Source organism: Pseudophryne corroboree, chromosome 10, assembly GCF_028390025.1.
Source record: "Pseudophryne corroboree isolate aPseCor3 chromosome 10, aPseCor3.hap2, whole genome shotgun sequence".
Lineage (NCBI taxonomy): Eukaryota > Metazoa > Chordata > Amphibia > Anura > Myobatrachidae > Pseudophryne > Pseudophryne corroboree.
The window spans coordinates 235,075,779-235,090,748 of NC_086453.1; the positions used below are offsets into that span (position 1 = coordinate 235,075,779).

The 14,970-nt window shown below is 42.9% G+C and overlaps 1 pseudogene; it reads left to right on the forward strand.

The window, feature by feature from the left end:
- The first annotated feature begins 7,260 nt into the window (after positions 1–7,260).
- On the forward strand, positions 7,261–7,365 carry LOC134967802 (U2 spliceosomal RNA; annotated as a pseudogene).
- The last annotated feature ends 7,605 nt before the right edge of the window (positions 7,366–14,970 follow it).

Genomic DNA, 14,970 nt, shown 5'->3' on the forward strand with positions numbered 1-14,970 from the left:
TGTTGATACATCCACCCATTATGCTTATAAACATTTATTGTTTAAGAAATGCTTGCTTTATTTTTTTTTAAAACATAAGGACCGGTAACAAAAAAAACAATACATAAAACAATAAACATTGTCCAATAGACATATGCACTATGGAAAAATCAACACAGGAAAACATGTACAGGACACTGACATAGGCCACAAGTAAAAAAAAACAAAACATTACCAACCAAAAACACACACAACTTCATTTTGTATTGAAAGGAAAAATATTACAGATGCAATATATAAATTGCTCTGTGATGTGGCACTCCAAACACACGTTACCACTATATGAGCCAAACCAAAATGTATAAATATTTTAAAAATTACACTGCACTGTGGTGTCACGGTACAAATACAAGTAAAAATTATCAAAGAAATAGTGTTATTTTGTTTAAAAAATTTACATTATCTAATAATGGCATTACACATGTAAGTGGTTTCCAAACCACTTTCCACTACTCCAGCCTCTAACATGACAACCACTGTTTTTTAAACATTGCACATGGATCACATAAATATAAAACATAGTCACAATTATTTAAAAAAAAAATGCCCAAAAGGAAAACATTATTGCAGGACAATTCAGAGACACACCAAGTACAAACTACACATGCAAAATATCTTTCATAAAAACACATGACATACAATAAAGTAAGATGTTACATTGGCTTTTGTATAAAACATTAACCAAAACAATGTATTTTCTGACACACACTTGAAGATGGGAGTAATATGCAACGTCACATGACACACATTTAAAAAAAAAAAAAAAAGGTCATAGAATGTAAATGCAAATACACATGCTCACCATTCTTCCTGGGCCTATCTGAATCCCGGACATGAGTTGCAGAGACAACTTCAGGAGGTATTACACTCCGCATGGGCACTTCATACTCCAGATATCTTGCAATATAGGGCTGCCCACCACCGGTTTTTCGAGCCGACTTCGCCTCCTTGGCCATTTTGGACTTGACACGTCGCTTTATGTTATAGTACCGTTTGCGGCACGTGTCCTCCGTCCGCTTGATCACCCCCTCACTATTGACAGCAGCAACAACTTTCGCCCACAACACCGTCTTCCTCCGTGTTGGCACCTTGGCGGACTCAGGGCCAAATAGCTGCCTCTGATACTTCATCAGCTCACGCACCAATGCCACATTTTCTGCAAAACTAAACTTTACATTCCGCCCAGTCTTAGTAGTGGTGCGTGGCTGCGGAGCACTCTGACTGTCACTATCACTTGAGGCTGCTGCAGCAACCTCATCCACCTCCTCCACCTCACTAACCTCACTAACGCTCACCTCCTCCACCTGACCAACCTCCTCCCCCTCACTCACACCCTCCACCTCACCCACCTCTGAGTCACACATAATTGTGTGTCTAAACAGTTAACACAGAAAAAAAAGACAAACAACACACTCCTCCACTACCACTACACAACTCACACACACACACACACACACACACACACACACACACACACACACACACAAACACAAACACTGACAAGGGACTATAAAGAAAAATAACTTGGACTAAAAATGAAACAAAACCACAAAATACAAGACTACAAGAATGACAAGACGACTTTTAAACACAATACCACACTCAGAAATCGCTATCAACACTCCTCACCAAACCACAAATTCACCTACCTCCACAGCACAACCTCCCTCCTCCTCACCACTAACTAAACCCACGAGGTGCGGACGGTTTGGGGCATATTTATATGGTTGCGCACAGACACTCCTACCATCTGAAACACAACCAATCAAGAACTGGGATGAAAATCGAAACTGAAAGTGAAAATGCGGCCGCAGGAAAAAAAAAACCCTGCCGCGACCAGCAAATACAGCAAAAACACGTACACAAACGACAATGACGGCCGTAAATGTGCCAAAAAAAACGACTGGCATCGACATCAGAAAACACGAAAACCATAAAGTCGACTGCTTCGTAACTTTGCGTATATGGATTCAAAAAGTTGCATGAAAATGCACCCGATACAAAACGAGTTTAAACACTACGCAAACCGAATCAAACACGAATATTAGTAAATATTGCCCCTGATCGTGGCCGGTTATCGAATGACTGTGCATGCATATGCACCACAATGCGCAGGCACATTGCCAAACAGCAACAGGATGGTGCGAAAATTTTGATCGCAATGCGTATGCAAGGCGATTGACAGGAGGAGGACGTTTGCGGGTGGTAACTGGCCATTTTCTGGAAGTGTCAGGAAAGATACAGGTGTTCCCAAGTGTTTTCTGGGAGGGTGTGTGATGTCAGCTCCGTCCCCGATCATCCTGTTTGTATCACATTGTAGGAGTAAGTCCTGGGCTACGCACAGACTGCACAGTATGGAAAAATCATTCGATGGTGAGTGAGTTGTTAATGGATTTGCAGATGTCCGCTGTCTGGCAAACTTTTCGCATGGCGTACACATGAATTTGCACACTTGCACGGGGCAGGTTTTGAATTTCCCTGGGTGGCGACTATCTGATCGCAGACCGAAGCAAATTTACAGCACAACGATCAGGTCTGAATTGGGCCTATTGTCGCTAGCAGCTTGTTCAACATGATGCTAATCGGTACACATACTGGTTGTACTGGCAGTGGTGTAAAGATGCACTTTAAGCTTTTAATAAAAGAAGATTCTAAGTCCAAAATTCTAATAGGGGAGCCAAACCAACTGCCAGTGAGTATAGCTGCCACTGCTTGTCACTCCTCATTCATTAAGGGTGTTTTATCTTTTACTGGATATGCTACTTTATGTTTCTGTTACTTGTTTCCCCTTATATGTCATCATGAACGCATATAATCTTCAGAAGAACTTAGGCGAAGGGCTTTATGTACTAAGCCTTGGAGAGAGATAAAGTGGATGGAGATAAAGTACCAACCAACCAGCTTCTAACTTTCCTTTTTACAAACACAGCTTATTTCATGTCGGTTAGGTACTTTTGGTGGGATGTAATGGAGTGCAGGTTTATACAAATGTAAAACTCGACCAATGTAAACTCGTATGTTTCCTGCAATCCCAAAACTCGCAATGGCAAAACTCGCATCCAGATGTTTTGCCATTGCAAACATACAGTACAACTCAAGCAATGTATTAGGGTGCGAGTTTACAACTTGCACCTAAAACATTACCAAAATCTCTCCAATAAATAGACCAGCTTCTGGGTGGTGAGTTTGATCAATGAGATCTGTGCATGCCTCTTTCTGTAAAGTGTTAAAACAGTAAAAAAAAATAAAAACAAGATGTGCAGACCCTTCCACCCCAAAGCATAACCCAGCCCCGGGCTAGTCCTAGTTGCTACAACATACGGAAAAAACAACCAGCACTAGGATCTTAAACCGTTCCTGATTCCCAAATCATAACGGACATGTAGAAGTGTATGTTTACACAGACACTTCTACTGTGTGAATGCAGGCCCTCCACGTGTCACTAGATCATACCTTACACAAGACACTGCTAAAACTCTAATCCATATACTATTATTATTCTACAATGTTTTGTATATAGAATGAATATCTTCTCCCTTATCCTTTGCGGAATACCCCCAACTCCCTTGTACATTCAAAGTAAATGGTCGGAGTGAAAGACTTTCTTATTGTGAGGCCTATAAGAAGGGAATGGCAAATTCAATGTGGGAGATTATGAATGCATGAATTAAAGTTATTGCAGAGTTATATGTATATGTAATCTTAGCTTCTTAGATGTATGTAACAGGATTTGTATGGGAGCAAATGACAGTTCAGTAACAAAGATGACAATTAGAAAGTGAACTTGCGGGATCTAAATGTGTTGTCAAGAGAAATGGGGGTGGGTCAAAGGGTCAACCACACTTAGGTCGACAGTCATTAGGTCGAACACTATCGGTCGACAGTGACTAGGTCGACACCTGACATAGGTCGACGCGGTCATTAGGTCGATATGAACAAGGTCGGCATGAAAAAACGTCAACATGAGTTTTTTAAAACAATTTTGGTGTCATTTTCTTTGTTAAGTGACCGGGAATCCGAATTAGTGCTTAATCTTGCTCAAAAATTAAGTCATGGGAATTTTTATTAAGTTGTGGAAAGAGACAGTTTTGCAGTATAAGATACGTTTGACCTGTAACTGTGTTTCCCTTTTTCTTTGAGAATTGGCACAAAACATGTTCACTTTCAGGAAATCATGCTCATGCTCTACAGTTTTGCTTCATACTAAAAATAAAATGTGGTAAAAAGCTGTCGTCTTCTTGTACTATCACATCAGTAAATTCTACACGATTTCCTTTGTCACCCACACGAAGAGCCTATACCAGTTGCAACCTCATGATTAAATGTCACCTTAACACATGGCAGACAGTCATATGAGGGATTGCACATTATTGGCTGGCATGATTGTGCAGTTCATTTTAGCGCTGTGTGCAAGAAACGGCATTGGCGCCCCCCCCCCTTCCCCTATGGAAGAGAGAGGCAAAAACATTATAGGGGCATGGCTTCATGGGGAAGGGGTGTGGCCACAAAATAATACCAATTCATACTACAGTGCACAGTAGTCTCCATTATTCAAATTATGCCGGACAGCAGCGCCACTACATCAGGTAGAGCGGCTTTCTACACATTACGGCAGCCAGTCCCCCTTTTTACACATTACGGCAGACAGCGTCCCCCTTTTTACACATTATGGCAGTCAGCATCCCCCTTTTTACACATTACGGTAGACAGCGTGCCCTTTTTACACATTACGGCAGACAGCGTCCCCCTTTTTACACATTATGGTAGACAGCGTGCCCCTTTTTACACATTACGGCAGACAGCGTGCCCTTTTTACACATTACGGCAGACAGCGTGCCCTTTTTACACATTATGGCAGACAGCGTCCCCTTTTTACACATTACGGCAGACAGCGCCCCCCTTTTTACACATTACGGCAGCCAGTCCCCCTTTTTACACATTGCGTCAGACAGAATAGATAGAGAGATAGATAGATAGATAGATAGATAGATAGATAGATAGATAGATAGATAGATACCATCTCTCCCCGCTGCTCCTCGGTGCAGGCTTCATGCAGCAGATCCCGGGCAGGGGAGAAGGAGGAGGAGGGAGGGGGACTGGAGCCGCAATAGTGCAGTGTAATTGGTGGTGGCACCGCAGCAGCTGTCCCTCTCCTTCTGCATTGACTGCCGACGCCGCTGTGAATGCTGGGATGAGGGAAGCGCATCCCAGCATTCACAGCAGCGCTGGCCAGCCAATGCGGAAGGAGAGGGACTGCTGCAGCGGCGCCACTACCAATTACATAGCACTGCTGCGGCTCCAGTCCCCCTCCCTCCTCCTTCTCCTCCCCTGCCTCCGGAGCTGCTCCTCTCCTCTTCTCCAGCAAGGCGCACACAGCACAGCACAGGTGGCTTGTAATAAGTAAATTTGACTGTGACAAGCCGCTGGCCGTTGCGCCCTCAGGGCGACTGCGCTGTGTGCCAGGCACACCTGGCACACACATAGTTACGGCTCTGGAATTGTGTTTGCTATGCAGAATTCTTCTCACGGTGTGCTCTAACCCTTAAATAAACAGCCTGTTTCTCAAAGTGTCCGAACCAATAATGAATGGTCTTTGGCATTGGCAGATCAATGCCCAAATGCTGTCGAAATGAATGCTGCACCCCAATTACGGATTCAATCTTGTTGAACGCAAAATGCCTTGTGCTGTGGGGTTGACATCTTGTAAATAACTGAGGCTAGGTGCTGATGGCGCACTGAGAGAGGCATCTAACAGTAGTAATTTTTAACTATATACCCCGCCCTTTCAAGTGGTAAGAGTTTCATTCATGGGCAGTTCGTGGTTGCAAAAATATAGCGAATCGGTCCATTTTTTTTAAACACCCTGAACAAATTATCAATTTATTAGTAAATTTTTATGTTTTGTAAGGTTTATTAAAAAAAAATACTGAAGCATACATCCACCTGATTGTATACAGAGTCTACAGCATCTACTGTATGCGACCATCCCACCTCTTGTGAGGGCAGCTGTCATCACTATCTTGGTTGCAGGAGATCCAACTGAATTCTTACCTCTTAATAGCTTGCAACTCAATTAATATGCCCGTGACATAAATATGGCATCGCATTTTCATGAATGAGGTTGATCTTTCATGAAAATTCACCTTTGCTGTTCCTCTCAGTGAAGTTTATTAAAAGTAAAGAGTTCTTTTGCTGAGACTGAGAGCGTAATTAGGAGGTAATTTAATACAAATTAAATAAACTAATGTGTGTGTTTATTGATAATGTTGATGATGAAGTTAATAATTGTTAATGGATTATTTATGTTGAATTTGCATAATTTGATGATGCTGAAGGTGTTAATGATTTTTTCTTGTATATGGTTAATTATTTATAAGGGTCTAATATTGCATGGTCATCACAAAAATGCTCTATTATATTATATAATTGCTCTATTATATTATATTATAATAATATTATTATTATTATTAGAATGGACACCAGGGTACTGTATGCTCTGTATTGTATGTTGGTCATAGAAATACTCTCTGTATTGTATAGTGGTCACTTTAATGTAGTAGATTTTTTTAAATCGCTTTGAATTGTGTATCTGTCTCTGGGTTGCTCCTTGTAGTATATAGTGTATACTGCATGTCCCTAAAATGCCAACAATTGTTGTGACTCTAACTGTAAACATTATGGGGGTGTTCTCTGGGTGTTTTAATCTAGATCAGTCTAAACCATTAAATAATTATAGTCTTCCTATTACACATGTCCATGAAGTACTAAAGTTAAAATAACAGCTAGCATTAATTACAGACATTATGAAGCTAACAAAGGAAATAAGAACAGTGTAAGTCTCAGCTTTGAAAGGAAACAATCACAGATTTTGTGTTACAAGACTACATGTTTAACAATGAAACTCTTTGTTGAAATCTTCAAAGATTCCCTGGTGATGATATTTACATAGCAGTCCCTTGTATATAAGCTTTTCTTGCTGGATTTTTAAATGCATAACATACTGTAGACTTCTGCTAACAAAGTATGTACACCTTATTTCATTGTGAAACCTAGTGACTGACTAGTTTTTAGGTGGCTACCTGGTCATATCGTGCCAAGGAATCCATAATGGTCCCAATAGTGCAACAAGGTGTTGTGCACAATCAGTTTTTCTTTTAATTTAAACTTTACTGTGAGTATGATCGATGTGGCTCCTTCTTTAGCTTTAGATAAAGCATCAAGATCGCTTCTCGGCCTTTTGGCTAAGATCAAGTGTAGTATCTGTTCTTATCAGTGGAGGAACACTGGGCCGCTTACACCTAACACTGGGGACTTAAGATACCCCCATGTGGTCAAGGGAGCGGCCTGGTGGAGTATCTACTGCAGAGAAACATGGGGTGGAGTACCTGTTCTTACACTAGGAGCGTGAGAGGTTCCTAGATGTGGAATGGAGAAACACCCTGTGGAGTATCTGACCGGGGTGTGGCGGGCCCCTGGTCGGGAGTGGAGAAAAACTGGGCTGAGTATTCCTATCTTCGTGGGGGTGATCGACCCTTACGTTGTTTAGGAACAGCCTGGTCTAGTATCTACTCTTGTACTGGGGGTTGACCCTGGGATAGGAACAGTACGAAGCTTGGTGTGGCTAGAGGCCAGGAGCAGCTTAGAAGCCCGGGGTGACATGTGCCCTTGGGGTGAAAACCCCAAGGGTGCCTTAACCTGCACTGGCCCTAAACCTTTGCACTTTAAGAGCACTTGCACAGTCACTTCTTCCCAACTTCTGGAGCACCACATCCTTTGCCCTGGCCTTTTGGCTAGGGCAAGGATAATTTTTTACCCCCCCCCGGCCTTCTGGCTGGGGTCTATTTATTTATTTATGCCCACATATGAGTTTTTGCACTTGCACCCGCACTTGCACAAACTTTAGCACTTTTATTCGTTTTTTGTAGTTTGTAGTGTGTCACGTTCACGTTTTTCGTTGGGGTTAAGGTGAGACCCTTATGGGCCGCCCTCTCCTCTAAAGTTGCTGAGGTCCTCTCCACGGGGGGAGGACCAGATGCAGAAATCGGTCCCCAGGGGGACGCTTCGGCAAACCCTGGGGACACCCGAGGGTTCCCCTGCGCTTCGGCAAAGGGGGACCCACAGTCCCTTTTTTCCCTCAGGGCCTTTTGGCTCTGAGGGTTAGAGGAGTAACGGGGCCCTTCTCCTTCGGGAGAGGGTCCAAGAACCTTCGCCCCCAGCACGTTTGGTCACAGACACTGGGTGATGAAGCACCGCACCTCGGGCTTCAAAAAAAAATAAAAAAAAATCAAGAAGGTTCATGCATGTGTGGCCAACTGTCTGAGAGTGAGAAGAGTGGCATGGGGTGTGGTATATTTGGTTGACATTCATCATATTGACTTGAGAATGTTGATATTGTTGAGGGTGTCAACATGCAGAATGTTGACATGCTTGGCATGTTGACATTGACCATGCTGACATTCATTATTTCAACACTGATGAAATGTCAACATGAATAGAATGTCGACAAAACATCCCTGGTGGTTTAGTGGTGACTTACCTGGTACAGTGAGGTTGGTGGCACTGGCACTAACTCCTGGATCTGAGGGTCATGTCAGGATGACTTCCAGTGAATCCTGCATGTAAGTATGATGGGTGTAGTATTTCTGACCGGCGCTCAGGAGACCGCCGGTCAGCATACCGATGCCGCGATCCCGGCAGCAAACCGATGCCGGGATCCCGACGGGGAGGGGCGAGGGCAGCAAGCCCCTTGCGGGCTCACTGCACTCGCCACGCTGCGAGCTCGGTGGCGACCTGCGGTCACCACTGGTTTGATTCCCACTCTGTGGGTATCGTGGACACCCACGAGTGGAAATAGTCCCTGTTGGTCGGCATGCCGACCATCGGGATAGTGAGGGGGTGGGATGTCGGTGGAGGTCATGTGACCGTCGGTCACATGAATATCACCCAGTATGACTATCCCTATCTCCTAACCCTAGTCTCCACTCCTGCAGCCTAACCCTAACCCTTCTCCCAGTGCCAAACCATTACACCCCCTCCTGTAGTCTAACCCTAACCCCCTCCCAGTGTCTACCCATGACATCCCCTCCTGTAGCCTAACCCTAACCCTTCTCCCAGTGCCAAACCATGACACCCCCTCCTGTAGTCTAACCCTAACGTCCCTCCCAGTGTCTAATCATGACTTCCCCTCCTGTAGCATAACCCTCCTCCCAGTGCCTAACCATGACCTCCCCTCCTGTAGCCTAACCCTAACCCTACTCCCAGTGCCTAACCATGTCCTCCCCTCCTGTAGCCTAACCCTAACTCTCTTCCTAGTGCCTAACCATGACCTCCCCTTCTGTAGCCTAACCCTAACTCTCCTCCCAGAGCCTAACCATGAGCTCACCTCCTGTAGCCTAATCCTAACCCTCCTTCCAGTGCCAAACCATGACCTCCCCTCCAGTAGCCTAAACCTAACTCTCCTCCCAGTACCTAACCATCTCCTCCCCTCCTGTAGCCTAACACTCCACTGCTGGTCTATGTAGAATTTCACATGTCAACATTCTGCAGATGCCGACACATTCAATGGTGACATTTCAACATTATAAACATAATAACTGTCAACATTGTGGTGTGAATATGATGACATTGTAAATATCGACATTAGGACTATATCCTGTGGCCTGCTCTAATGAAATGCTATGGTAGAGCTATGTATTATATTGGGCAATAAAATCTGCAGATTTCATATTTTTCACCATGAACAGCTGAGGAAATGATTTTATGTGAGTTGAAGTCAATGTGTTCTTCCCTGGCAGGTTATAGTGAGGATCATGCTGCATATGACACATGTACTATAGTGTGATGTAGCACAATGTTTTTGTTTCATCTTTCTTAATGGAAATTGTTGTGAGCTTTGTAGTTAGTAACAGGTCAGCTGTTCTACAGTATATTATTATTTGTAGATTTGAGGTCACATTACTTAGCACATTTCCATTTTTTTCAAATGTACAGTACGCTCTCTATAGTCCCACCACAACTCTATAAGCGGCCGCCGGTTTTACATACTGAACCCCTCTATAACATCAGTACCAGTGCTCTATAACATCATTACCAGTGCTCTATAATACCAGTTGTCAGTTGCTGTAGAAGGAACATTTATTTAGACATTTGTCATTCTGTGCTATATGTTTCCCTTGAATAAAATGGATAGTTTGGGAGTTATTTTATACCTTACTGCTTTTTTAATTGTGTTACCCCATTGGTCAGGAAGATAGTCTATCACAAATGCAGGTCCAATCCTATTGGTGTCTGAAAGAAAATGTTCACATTTTTGTATTTTTATTATTGTTTTATTTTGATGGAATAGGTGCAAACAACGTTTGTTCCTATGAAATTCCTTCGCTTGCGTTGTTCATGAGATATACGTTCCAGCAGCTTGTACAAATAAAGTAACCCTTAATAATAATGCAGCTGAGCTTTCCTGGCCTCAGGGACAAAAACAGTATACAAAGTGGTATGTACAGATTTTGTGAACTAGCCTGTAACACATATGAATTAGTGAGACACCATACACCATACACCATACATGGGAAGAGGCTTTCACATCCAAACAACAGGATTTATCAACTACATTTACATCCAATGTATGGCAGTTTTTAAACCCCTAAAGCGTATATAGTTTAGGTTAAACTGCATAACAAAAATAGATGTGAAACAGTTCAGCCTTGACAGGGACTTATTTGTATTACTGTATGAGAATAAATTAAATTAGAAAGTCCCCTTTATTACACTTCCTAACAGCCAAGCCTAATCAGCATCAGGTTCAGTGGAGGGAATGTGTATAAATTATTAGAACCCCTCACTTAGAAAGTACTCCTAGGCTCTTCCTGGTACCCATGGAAGTTGGATATAGGGTAGAAAAAAATAATGCAACCTGTTGTGACACTACAAGTGTCAGCATGCACTGGCAGCCCATGAATGTTATTGTATGCATGTGGGCACCAGTGCACACCTTGTAGTTGTAGTGTCATTGTACTGTAAGTGTTCATTTAATAAATAAATAATTGGTGACAGATTTCTTTATTCTCCTTTAACCCTTATTTACTCCACATTGACAACATGGATTAGGTGGTGTACTCCTTCTATAAAGAGGTTAAGGACAACTGTACTGTAACTCATTTTCTGTTATTCAGAGCCTGATGCTCATTTACTTCAGACTACAATACTTTCATCGTCCCTTTATTATGATAATCACCTAACATCTCATCACCATTTTGGGTTGACCTTCATCAATTCATCATCTGAGTTCCTTGGAGCCTATGAAAGAGGGACATCATAATAACTGTCCACAGATCTTACTAGCCTCCAGTTTCACTTACCTATTATGTAGTTACAGTTAGAATTGGTTTTCAAAGTTACTCACAATGACCTGGGGATCTGTTAACTCAGCACTCCTGGGAATTACCCAAAAGTGGGTATAGGGGACTACAACTGTAACCTCTGGCTGTCAGGCTCCTCTGCATCTGTATAAACTTGTTGATCGGGCTGTTCAGGGACCTGCAGTATAGTGGGGTCTCATGACGGGGTGCTGCAGGCTTAAATGCATTGATCAATACATGAACTAAGGGCCGAATTCAGATCTGATCGCAGCAGCAAGTTTGTTAGCAGTTGGGCAAAACCATATGCACTGCAGGGGGGCAGATATAACATGTGCAGAGAGAGTTAGATTTGGGTGCGGTGTGTTCAATCTGAAATCTAAATGGCAGTGTAAAAATAAAGCAGCCAGTATTTACACTGCACAGAAACAATATAACCCATGCAAATATAACTTTCTCTGCCCCACCTGCAGTGCACATGGGGCCTAATTCAGATCTGATCACTCGCTAGCTAGCTTTTGCAGCGCTGCGATCAGATAGTCGCCGCTATAGGGCCTAATTCAGATCTGTTCGCTCGCTATCAGATCTGAATTAGGCCCATAGGGGAGTGTATTTTAGCTGTGCAAGTGTGCGATCGCATGTGCAGCCGCCCTGTACAAAAACAGTTTGTGCAGTTTCTGAGTAGCTCTGACCTTACTCAGCTGCTGCGATCACTTCAGCCTATTCGAGCCCGGAATTGACGTCAGACACCCGCCCTGCAAACGCTTGGACGCGCCTGCATTTTTCCATCCACTCCCAGGAAACGGTCAGTTGACACCCACAAACGCCCTCTTCCTGTCAATCTCCTTGCAAACGGCTGTGTGAATGGTTTCTTCACTAGAACCAGTGCACAACAATGATCCGCTTTGTAACCGTATGGCGTGCCTGCGCATTGCGGTGCATACGCATGTGCAGTAGTTACCTGATCGCTGCGCAGTGAAAAACGCTAGCGAGCGAACAGATCTGAATTAGGCCCATGGTTTTGCCCATTAGCTAACAAATTTGCTGCTGCGATCAGATCTGAATTACCCCCTAAAACTCCACTGGTTATTATTATGCAAAAATCTGTATATTACAAATTGTATTATTATTATTATTATTATTATTATTGTTTGTGTAGTGCACCAGAACCTGTTCTCTCTGTGTGCACACAGGTCTCAGCTGGTAGCACTTATATTACTATCATTTAGGGTGAGCAGTCTAGTGCCCCTTTCCTATAAACAATGCAATTCCATCAACGTCATCGGATGAGGCCAATGACCAATGGCATACAGGGCATGTAAAATCAAAGAATCAATATTTTAAGGTGATAAAAAAATGTCAAAAATTAAAGTTAGCTGAAGAGAAATGTCAAATTGGCAAAAAGCTGTTGTTGAGAAAAATGTCAGCTCAAACAGAACGTGACAAGCCAACATCTCCTCCTTTATTTTCTCCGGCAACTGCGACTGCAAGGAAAAAACTAAACTTTCAAAAGAGACCCACTGGCAGCGATCAGTCAGGAAAGACTTTTTTCATCTGGTCACGACTGAAGGAGCTACCTACAATCACTGACATGCCTACTGTCACTGTATATGATGCTGTCACCATTGAAAGAATGGGTGTGTAAACATGACTGGCGGTCAGCATACCGATGCCGGCATCCCAGCAGCGGAATTCCGGCGGGGGTGGCGGGTGGTGGCGGCGAGTGCAGCAAGCCCCTTGCGGGCTCGGTGGGTGTCATGGACACACACGAGTGGGAATAGTCCCTGTTGGTGGGATGTAGGGGGAAGTAATGTGATGGGCGTCTCCTGACTGTCAGTCACATATGTAAATACATCCTGAAAGAATGATTGATGATTATTTCAGTGACAGCATCCAAGTAGGCATGTCAGACAGTCCATTTCAATACTGGCAGGAAAAAAAGGCAACTTGGAGGCCCTTGCACAAACTGGCTTTGTTTTTCCTAAATTGCCCCCCCTCCAGAGTGTTCTCAGGAAGAGTTTTTAGCACAGCCAGGCACCTTGTCAGCGATTGGCGTAAGAGGTTACTCCCCCATAATGTGGAAAGAATGATGTTCATCAAAATGAATTACAAATTCCATGAGGAATACTTTTACCAGCAATTATTACCTCCAAAAAGTACAGAAGGACCTGAAATGGTGGATTCCAGTGTGGACGAATTAATAGTCTGTGAAGAAGAGGATGTAGACAGTAACACTGATGGGGGAGAGGAATCAGATTATGATGATGACAACTACAACATTGTGGCTGTAAACTAAAGCCAGTTTGTGCACTGTCCATTGCCAGCTTGTTTTGTCGGGGCCCAAACAAACCAATCATTTCAGCCACAACTTGAAATGATTGGTTGGTGGGGAGGGCCCAAAGACAATTTCCATCTTGCACCTCATTTCTTTGCATTATCTACTCTTTGGAGCAGTTTTTGGGCATCATTTATAAAACTGATATCCTGTCTGCCACTGCAGTGCCACTCCTAGATGTGCCAGGTGTTTGTGCCACCCACTTCTGTGTCATCCAGCTACCTCGGTGCAACCTTTTGGCCTAAACTGGATAAAAACAACATTGTGAGCTGTGAGGTATTCAAAATAGACTGGAAATGACTGGAAATGAGTGGAATGAATGTTATTGAGGTTAATAATACTGTAGGAACAAAAACACCCCCAAATTCTGTGATTTTAGCTATTTTTATTATTTAAAAAAAAATTAGAACCAAAACCAAAATACACAAGGGCGGTTTTGGCAAAACCAAAACACGAAAAACAAAAACAAAACCCGAAAAATGGCCAGGCGCACATATCTATAAATATTACAATATACAGAAAAATCAAGCTTTTTGGATATGGGAGATTCAACCTGTATACCAAAATGTAATTCAAAGATAATAAAAAAACATTAAGCAATATCTGCACAATGATTACAAATGAAGATATCAGACATTTTTATTCACAGCCGTCAAACCATATAGGTCTGAAATACGAAATCAACACAGTTGCCCAACAGTCAATAACCAAACTAATAATTATTTGTACCTATATTAAAAAAGAATATTTTTTTTGTATCTCTAATTTAGCAAAATGTAATACAAACACACAGAGCCGGCCTTAGCTATAGGCAGGCTAGGCATTTGCCTAGGGCATTCAAGCATGTCTAGGGGCATCCAAGCATGTCCCTGCAGTATCTCATGCTGAGAGGGACAGTCCGCAAACTAACTGTTACTTTCCAAATGTATTCAATCAGTACTTGTATACACTGCTGTTTACATTTGTCAAAAAAAATGCACACTGTGCCTTAAACTTCCTCTGACATGCTTGAATGCCCCTGACTTGTGAGACCTCAGACAGACAGCAGAAGCCCAGTAAATGCAATTCCTGGACCTGTGACATTTTTACTGACTATATAAGGTTATTACTGGATGGCTCCTTATGATACCACATGTGTATTTTGGAAGACTGCTTCACATAAATCTGACATCACCTATACTGCTTGTGCACATGGGGGAGGGGGACCCTGCCATCCTGTGTGTGTTCCTTATCCCTGTGCAA